This window comes from Suricata suricatta, chromosome 9 (genome assembly GCF_006229205.1).
Source record: "Suricata suricatta isolate VVHF042 chromosome 9, meerkat_22Aug2017_6uvM2_HiC, whole genome shotgun sequence".
Classification (NCBI taxonomy): Eukaryota; Metazoa; Chordata; class Mammalia; order Carnivora; family Herpestidae; genus Suricata; species Suricata suricatta.
The window spans coordinates 106,391,205-106,401,552 of NC_043708.1; positions in this window are offsets into that span (position 1 = coordinate 106,391,205).

A 10,348-nucleotide genomic window follows, 5' to 3' on the forward strand; every position below is an offset into this window, starting at 1 on the left:
CTGCTTCAGATTCTGTGTCTCCCTTTCTCTCTGTCTCTCTCAAAAATAAACATTAACAAAAAAGATTCTCTGCCTCTTCCCAGCTCAAGTTCTCTCTCTCTCAAAATAAATACACTTCAAAATGAAGAAAAAGATTTGAAATAGCTCAATGATTTTTTAATTTTTTTAATGTTTATTTTTTGAGAGACAGAGAGACAGAGCACAAGCAGGGGAGGGTCAGAGAAAGAGTGGGAGACACAGAATCCGAAGCAGGCTCCAGGCTCTGAGCTGCCAGCACAGAGACCGACACGGGGTTTGAACTCATGAACCGTGAGATCATGACCTGAGCCGAAGCCGGACGCCTAACAGACTGAGCTGCCCGGGGCCCCTCGAATTATACTCCTATTGGATGGCGCTGGGCTACAACATCCTGGGAAAACTCAGACTCTCAGAGAGACTTGCAGGGCTACTAAGCGGCAGAACGAGAATTTCAGCCTAGATCCCGGAAGCTGGGGCTCTTTCTTTTCAGTTAATTGGAGAACATTACTGGTTTGATCTTGGGCCTCCAATAAAACCTGCCTGGGAGGGAAGCAGCAGTCCTTACCCCACACTGGACCCGGGCCCTGCCCAAGGACCTGCTCCAGCACAGGGGACGGCTCACAGCGAGGCTGGGTGGGCGGGGCTGGGCGAGCGGTCCCCAAGGTTCTACACAATCACCGCCCTGCTCAGCCAGAGAGCTTTGATTTTATTATGTTTTAAATTTATTAAATTTTTTTTTTACATTTTATTTTTATTTATCTTTTAAAATTTTATTTTAGAGAGAGAGCGAGCGAGAGAGCAGGGGAGAGGGACTGAGGGAGAGAGAGGATCTTAAGCAGGCTCCATGCTCAGAGCAGAGCCTGACACAGGGCTTGATCCCACGATCCTGGGATCATGACCTGAGCTGAAATCGAGTCGGACACTCAACTGAGCCACCCAAGTGCCCCTTATTATTTCTTTAATACTCTGCGCATGGGATCTCATTTGGGAGCACAGTTTCTACTTAAAAAAAGGTTGACGAGCACTAGTGAAGAGGGAAGTCCTTGGACTCAAAACAGGCTTTATAAACTGCTTGACTTTGGGTAAGGGAACTACTCTGACCCTCATTATCTGTAAAATGGGGATTAATATTTCCATGTCTGAAAGATCATGACCATAGTGAGTTGATGGAGAATATACTGCATGATTCACAACAGGTGTGCAATGAATACAACTCCTCTTCGTTCCCCTCAAGACTGCCTTGGACTCAGTTCTGAGTGTGTGTGTGTGTGTGTGTGTGTGTGTGTGTGTGTGTGTGAGATGAGGTGGAGTGTTGTTGAGTATGAAGAAAGTGATGATCATTTTGCCCTAGTCGTTTCTCGTCTCATATTTTCCCTTATCCCCAGAATCCCTTGTGTTCAGTGGGAGTTTCCCATCCATCCGCAGATAGCAAGGGACCTGGGAGAACGAGATAAAACGGGGGGACTGTTTGCTGAAGCCTGCCCACGTGACTGGGTCTGCTCACAGGTGCTTTTTATTCGCCGATTTGATGAGCTGCCTGCAGGGGGCAGCACGTGGCCAGCACTTCACCCAGGAGGGCCTGACTCACAGGCTTTGCAAGACAGAGCCTTCCCAGGCAGAAGGGGGAACGCTGGGAGGTTCCGGAAGGAGCCTCAGTCTGGTGTTGAGATGCTCGCTATTAGGCCCTGCAAGGTAGGGATGCTGGTAAAAGAGACCCCTCCCCAAACCCCCAAGGACGTGCTTCTAACATCCCCCACTCCAGAACTCAGCGAGACCTAAACAGAGATCTCTTTCACCAGTGCGTGTCGCAACTAACCTCACGTCGGAACGGACTCCCCTGGGTCACTCGCCAGTGACCCTCAGGGGGCAGGGTCCCTGGTGCAGACGTGGGGTAACTGCTCTGAGGCCTGCAGCGGAGCACAGAAACGTGCAACACAGGGGTCCCCGCCTGTCTGTGCTGGCCCCCTACTCTCGGCCGGGGCCTTTCCTCATGGTACACGATGCTCTCAGGTAGGGGGATCCCCGACACAGGCCATCTGGGGGTACTGAAGGTACTATTTGCATTTTAATAAAAGAGGCCCAGAGACCAAAGCCTTCAGGTCCTACGAGACTGATTCTCCCAGGTGCTGGAAGGCGTGTGCTCCGTAGCAGAAGGGACACCAGCGATCAGGAGCCGGTGCCCGGCACCTCCCCACACACGGCACCACGGTGCCAACTCGGGACTTTCCCTGTTTCTTCTGCTTCCCCTTGTTCCCCCCAGCTCCCTTCCATCACCCTCTCCAAGGATTTAGTAATATGTTGTCTAGACACTTCTGCTGCCGTTTCTCCTCCATTAATCCATTTTAATTGGAAAGTTATCATAATGCAAACTCTCTTTGGTATTATTTGCGACTCTGCATTATTAGAACTTCACCAACTCACTTTCCCAGCAAATTAAACTTGCTATGGAAGCAATGAGATCAGCGGCTTGTATTAAATCAGGCTGCGTGCTGTTAAGCGGGGCTGGGATCGAGGGTTCCTGGGGGGGTGGGGTGCCGTTGCCAGAGGCACCGCTATTTCTATGCCGGGGACTTGGCCTCTGTGCCCGGTTCTCCTCTTTTCGCCCGAGCACCTGTGTTGGAAATTAGACAGGAAGAAAAGAGCGGACAAAAAGCCTCTGGTGGTGTCTGGCCTCCCCCAAGCCCCAGGGCAGATGGCAAGAGTCAAGAATGCACAAGAGCCTGAATGCTTAGTAGATTACAAAGCGTGCTGTAGGTCCCTGGAGCCTGTGAAGCAGAGTTCTGTTCTCTAGAGCCGGAAATGGAGGCTCAGAGGGGGTGACCGACCTTGCTCAGGGTTGCACAGGCTTGCTCAGGGTTGGTTCAGGGCTGTGTGGCCGATGTGGCTGGGTGGGGACTCCGTATGGGGTCCCTGATACTGCGCCATGCTGCCCCCAGGGACAAAGCTCACGGAGTGAGCAGACACCTTTCTCATCAACTGTTTTAGGTCAATGATAAGAAAAGCATTTAGGAAAGTGACCAGGTTTCCTATTTCTGGATGACTCACTGTCTCGCTGTCTTGTGTTTCCTCCCTTTTCCACTTCCTTCCCCATCTTCCAGTAGGGACACTATTGGTGGTGGGTTTTGAAAATACATCCACTGACCCTTCGACCTTCCTCCCTTCCAAAGGCCAGGTTTCTATTCTTTTCTCTTTGACGGCGGCCAGATTCTAAGGAAGAGGATGTGACAGACGTGAAGGTGTGGGCCTTTCAGAGATAGGTCAAAAAAGACATGGATGTGAGGTGCCTGGGTGGCTGAGTCGGTTAAGCATCTTGCTTCCGGCTTCAGCTCCAGGTCATGATCTCACAGTTTGTGGGTTCGAGCCCCAGGTCGGGCTCTGTGCTGACAGCTAACTCAGAGCCTGGAGCCTGCTTCAGATTCTGTGTCTCCCTCTCTCTCTGACCCTCCCCTGCTTGTGCTGTCTCTCTCTGTCTCTCAAAAAAAGAAAAAAAAAAGACATGGGGGTGTCAGCTCTGTTCTCAGGGACCACTCACGCGGGGGAAGCCAGCTGCCGTGTTCTGAGGACACTCGCCTGTGGAGGTGACCTCGCCCTGCGGGGTGAGCAACAGAGGGCTCCTAACAACCAGCGCTAACTTGCCAGGCTGTGAGGGAGCTCGCTCTCTACCTCCAGCCAAGTCTTAAAAATATTTTTTTAATGCCTATTTATTTTTGAGAGAGAGAGGGAGGCAGAGCATAAGCAGGGGAGGGGCAGAGAGAGAGGGAGACACAGAATCCGAAGCAGGCTCCAGGCTCTGAGCTGTCAGCACAGAGCCAGACATGGGGCTTGAATCCACGACCTGTGAGATCATGACCTGAGCTGAAGTTGGAGCTTAACCAACAGAGCCACCCAGGCGTCCCCAGCCACGACTTTTTGGATGGCTGCAGCCCTGGCCAGCATGTTGACTGCCACCTCATGAAGATCTGAAGCCAGAACCCCCTTTCCCTGCCCCCCAACCTCCCTGCCACCAGGGTACTCCAGAACTTCTAATTTATAGAAATGGTGTGAGATCAGATCTATTTACTTATTGTTTTAAGCGACTACGTTTTGGGCTCATTTGTTACACAGCCAGGATGATGACTCTGTGGTCATGCAGCCATCTTGGAACCATGAAAATGACAAGAGGGTTGCCTATTGTGAGATTTCTTGTTACAGGAGATGATAAGAGCTCTGAATCCCCTGTCAGGGTTTTGGTTACTTGTTATGAAGGGAGGAAGCCCGTCAATTCCTTACTGCCTTTGTCTAGAAGAGATACAGACACTTCAGTCCTGTTTTGTTGGCCTTTGGAGGCCCAGTGAGAGGGGGAGGGGCAGTGCTGAGAAGTCCACGAAGGTTCTAGGAGAAGGTGGGGATTGAGGTCGGCACCAGGAGGCACAGAAGCAAAGTTGCCAAGACAGCGGGTCCCTAAGCACGTGGACTTCAAGAGGAACAGGGAGAGGCACTTAGAGAACAGGCCCAGGAACGCGGTGGGTGTCGGTCCGAGGATGGGAGTGGGGGGCAGTTCTCCGTCCTCCCTGCCGGACCCGTTGGGGGTGCTGGCCAGTGCTGTATCTTAGCCTTCTTCTGAGGGTGGGCCCAGCTGAGGCGAATCGTCCCCGCCTCCTTGGGGCTTGTCCTTGGTGTTGGATGTGGCAGGCGCTGGCGGGCATTTCCGTTGTTCTTTATACCTCAGCCTGTCCTCTTGGCCCGAATTCCTGCTCCTCCGCCAATGGGTGAAGGGAGGGGGCGCTGTGAGGAGCTGGCCTGACAGCGCTGGGGCACTGACCTCAGGAAAAACTTCTGGACAAAACTCAGGCCTTGCCAAAAGGCTACGTGGCGCATGTACATTTGTGTGCTGGGATTTCACACAATAGCCCTCCCCCGCTAACTGCAGATAGCTGGGCACTGCGATGCGCCCCGGGGGCTCTTGACCTGGGAGCACAGCCGTCTCTGTGCTGGAGCACGGATGCCATGTTAATAGCCACTCGCTGAAAGGCAGACTCTCAAGTGGTTTGTGCTTCTCCGCAGCCAGGACAGCGGGTCCTCACAGCAGGCAGACTCAGAGGCATCATGTCAACATGGCCCTCAGGTGACTGCAAGCTGCACAGACTGTCTTGTCTCAGCATCCCTAGGACCAGGGGCTGAGGGGTCTGGTGGCGGCCATTTTGCCTCCCACTCAATAACTGTGCGAGTTACTTTCAAGAAACTCTACTTTCCTCACCTGGACGCGACTGGTGAGACCACAGAAGGCAGGGGGTGGAGAGTGCCTTGCAGACCGGCCAGTGACATTGGAGGATCAAGGTTTCTCAACACAGAGCCCCGAAGCACACAGACTTGTGGGGACGTCTGTGGTTGGACGTCTCACCCAAGGGCAGAGTCGAAATTAGAGTCTCATTTTCTGGTCTCTTTTCACTGGCTGAGGTGATGTCCCCCTAGAAACGGGGTCTGAGGGAACCCAGAATCAAGGGGCGATAATGCTTAGGGGAAACAGGGACACTCACCCCATTCCTTCCACAGCGGTGGGCTCTCCACTGACCCCAGCCCACATTCCTGAATCTGGGAATAGTAATAAAAACAAGAAGTGTTCCTATCATGCTTCCTATGTGCCTGAGCACTGACTTTGCAGGTACCAGTAGCCCTCATGGGGACCCTGTGACCCCATTCTCCCCATTTTACAGAGAAGGAAAACACAGGACGTCCCGAAGGGCCCTCCGGACTCTTAGTCCCTGGAGCTGCAGAGAGGGCAGTCCCCCTGGGCACTGAGGATGCTGTCGGAGTCCCACACATGTCCCTGCCAGAGCTGGGGCGTGGTCTGGGGTGCTGGACTCCTGGCCATGCTGACTTCCTGGCCGCTGCCTTCCTCAGGAAGGGGTGCTTCTGGGCTGTTCCGGCCACAGGGCTCATTACTGATGCTGCAAATTGAATGAAATAGCTGCTTGGTTACAAATTAATAACAGATTTGTTTGTCATTAAGGCAGCATTGTTTAATAAAATTAGCTCAGCTGAGCGTAATTACCTTCATATAAAATTCCCCCTTAAAAATTACTTTGATAAATCTAAGCCAATTAGGCGGGAGTAAAGACTCGGGGCTGGGGGTTTGGGTCTGAGCTTGGGTTGGGTCCCTGCAGAGACATCCCTGGGCCGGAGTTCAGTTCCCTCAGCCCTTGGGGCACAACCCGGGCCCCCCTAAAGATTTTGGGGGGCTCCCTGTTGCCCATAAGCTGCCACCCTTAGTCTCGATCTTGTTATTCAAGGCCCTGCAAATCCAGCCTCATGACAGTTCAATGAAAATGAAAACCAAATTGGGGGTCAGGGGATGGAGGTCTTGGGCCCACTCTGGCCCCCGCACAGGTGTCTCCAGACAGAAAACTTTCTCTTCAGGCTCCTTGGACTCCTCTGTACCATAAGAAACACAGTCGTTTCCTCCTCCTTTGTGAGGATCACAAGAGATCACGGCTATGGTGCTTTATAAACCAGAGACCCCCAGGGAGGCCTCGCTTCTGTCCTCCTCCCTCCCCCTCTCAGCCGCTGGCCTGCTTTCCTGGCCTGTGTCACTTCCAGGTACCCCTTGTTGCTGGGTCACATAGCCCTTTCTGGAATAATTTCCCCCTCTTCTCTGGTCAGCTGGCTTAGGTTTTAAGGTTTGGTCAATAACTTCCACTCTCTAGATGCATCTGTTGCTTACTCTGCTGGTCCCTGAAGCTTCTCCCTGGGACCCCAGAGCCTCACTCTAAGCGCATGTTCCCTCCACCCTGCAGGAGTGGGGGTGGGTATATGACATCATGTCCCACATGGCAAATTTATAAGGCCCTCATTCTGCCTTTTCAGCTGGGTTCTAGGGTTTATTTATTTATTTTTAACATTTATTTATTTTTTTTTTCAAAGAGAGAGTGCATGCATGGGCATGAGTGAGACTGGGGCAGAAAGAGAGGGAAACAGAGGATCTGAAGCAGGCTTGACGCTGACAGCACAGAGCCTGATGAGGGACTTGAACTCACGAACTGCAAGATCATGACCGGAGCAGGCATTGGACGCTCAACCAAATGAGCCACCGAGGTACCCTGGACTAGATTTAGGTCATTGTTTTTTTCCCCTGACTGTCTGGGAAAATCTGCAGTAGAATCCAAAGATGCCTACACTGGATGGGACCTCAGAGATGAGCAGGCTGCACCTCCCCATTTACAGATGGGGAAACGGAGGCACAAAGCCACTCAGTGGCTGTGCGGGGCCCGGTTCCCTCCTCTCCTCACCTCCAGGCTGGAGCTTAGTCTTGGCCGCATTTTCTGTTGCTTCTGCTCTGCTCCAACGCTGCTCTTCTTAGCCTCTCTCTGAGCCTGCTGGTTGTTTTCTGAACACCACTGTCTTTTTACCAGGCGCCTGGACTTCAGCCTCCGGGAGGGAGGTGGTTAAGGGTACGTGACTCTTCCCTGTGCAACTTACAAGCCCAGCATCCCCCAGTGGCCCTGCAGGAAGCCAGTGCAGGGGAAGGATGCAGCCACACAGCTGCACCCTGTGCCTGGGGACCGAGAATCAGGGACAAGGAGGCTCTAGGCATGTATGGAAAAGACCGAGCTCAGACTGCAGGGAGGTGGCTGAGACAGGAGGCGGGTAGGACACAGACCCGGGCAGGAAGGAGGGTGGCCCTGGCTTACAGAAAGCCCTGTGTCCGGCTTGTCATGGAGAACATGTAGGACCCACAGGCTGGCACAAACTCACTTTGCGGCTTTGGGCCTCAGTGTTCCCATTTGTGAAATAGACTTTACAGAGGTAAGTAATGAAAAAATAGATGGGGACGTACATCAAACATAGAATGTGAAATCTGAAAGCTGGTGACGTCAAAGCCAATGACCAGGTATTAGAGCGCAGGGGTCCCTGGGCCTGGGGTGTAGGGGGCCCTTCCCCAAAGCCCTGGCTGGTGGCCTGCTGGAAGATACCATTTCTGGGTAGACTGCAGCATCCACCAGCGAGCCAGAGGCTTTGTGACAGCGACATATGGGTGTTGGGAGGCCACGGGGGTAGATGGGGGGCTGGGGAGGGGACACAGCCTCACGTTCTCTGCAGAGAGAAGGGAAGACCTTCCGTTTGGGCCTTAGTTTCCCCTGATGCTCCCCTATTCCCAGGGTACAGACTCTCAGGGTGGCCTTTCCTGAAAGGCCTCACCAGCCACCCATCCTGAGGGCTTGGGAAGGGAAGGGGGCCAGGGGACAGCAGCAGGCATGAGGAGGAAAAGTTCTGAGAACACGCCTGGGCGCCAGCCCCTCCTTACCCCCGCCCCTCCCCCCCAGGTCCCTCTAAAGCCCCTTTTCATGGGGACCTCGGAGCTCTAATGAGTTGAGAGCTTTTATGGGAGCCCAGGCAAACCAATTAGGTTTGCTTAAAAATATTGTATTCATTAGCATGAAAATAAAGCTGAACTTTTTAGAGATAATTGCATCTTTTAAAATGTGGTCGTCTTTGTCTGGGCTTGTCTCATAAATATGGATGCTGTATAATCCTTTTGGAACCGTGGTCGCAATCATGAAGAACACACAAATGCATCCAGAGTGTTAATATTCCGACAAGAGTGGGCCTTTCGGGCAGGCGGTGACACCGGCGGCGGCCTCCGGAGGCGGCCCTAGCGTTCCCAGCTGCAGCCCACACGGGGCGCAAGGGGACCGCACAGCACAGTCCCGCGTCCCTGGGACCTTAGATTTGGGCTCCCGTTCTAAATTGCTCCCCTTCGCGTGGCTGTCTCCAAGGAGGGGGGCGCTGCAGGGTTCTCCGGCTTTGCTGAGGATGCGGAGAACTGGGCCGTAGAGGTTGAGCTCAATTTACAGCTGGGGAAATTGAAGCCCAGGGGGTTAAGTGTGTTTGCCAAGGTCACCCTGCACGCATGGGGCCAGGATGAGGCCCAGTGTGCCCTTGTGGGCCGATGCTCGTTATCGGGACTGAAGTGGGGGTCCCTGCTAGGGAAAGATGGCTTTTATGTCTAGCCAGGAAGGGGTGCATTCCAGGTGGGTGCACCTGGGTGGCTGGGGGAAGGGTTGGAGACTCCACATGGGGTCCCCCTCTCTGTTTCTATCAATTGCCCTCCAGGCCTCCCAAAATAAACATGAGATCTAAGTCCAAGCCATGAGCTTGCTACATCACGAGGCAGCCCCCTTCCCATCTGCGAGTGCCCTTCAGCCCTCCTGGGTAGGAATCCCTGAGCTGCCTACATCTTAATCCTACACAGTTGCTTTTATCCTCCTCTCCCCACCTCTCTAGTTCCTCCTGGGCGGAGCAGCTTTGTAAGATTAATATCCCACGTCTCCATGGGATGCTAGGACTGGCCCCTTCACGGAAAACTGTGAGCGCAGCCAAGTCTCATTTCAGCCAACATTTGCTAAGCCCTTGCTCTGTCCCTAGCACCCAGCTAAGCCAAATGGGGCTATTGAGGCAGTAAGACAGTTTGTCAAGGGGCAGGAGACCCCTGCTCCTTGCGAAGCTGGGTTATGAGGAGTGGGGCGTCCATCGGTTGGATGGGCAATGCTGACTGGTCACGTGAACTGCCTTTGGGAGAATGGCGGGATTGGGGTAGGCTTTGGGGACCTCATTGAAAAGAGGGAGGAGCAGGGTTTGGAATGTGTTTGGGCATTATCGGAGCCTAGAAACTTCGCCATTTTCTAGTCTCCCTCAAGATACTCTTCTCTCCCTGCCCTGGAGGTCTCACTTGCTCCCTGGCTGCACGCCTCCCCCCCACAAACCTCCTTCTGCCTCCTAGGGGCTATGCCCGGGCTCCAAAGTCACCAAACAGAAAACGATGCAAATGCCCAAATATGAGGATGGGGTGAGAAAGTGCATCACATTTATTTACAGCCTAACCGCTTTTATCAGGAGACCCATTGGGAGACCCATGACATTGCCATATGCAGTCATTTGGGAATAAAATGGCTATTTTTACCTCTAGGGGGTGCTTTCTGTGTGCAGGTGTGGTATGTGCATTATCTCATTTAATCTTCTGGATGAATCCTCAGGAGAGATACTGTGACTACCTCTCCCCCTGCACAGATTGGAAAACCGAGGCAAAAGAACTGAACTTTCTCAGGTCTTAAGGAGCCGGCCTTCCGAGCCAGGCTGCCTATGCTACACGGAAGTACCATGAGACACAAGGCACCATGGGATTGAAACCTAGCAGGCAGAAGCAAGACACAAATGTGGTACGGTAGCTGGGAGCAGAAAATCGAATGCTAGGGGCACCTGTGTGGCTCAGTTGGTTAAATGCCCGACTCTTGATTTTGGCTCAGGTCATGATTTCATGGTTGGTGAGAGGGAGCCCCAAGTCGGGCTCTGTGCT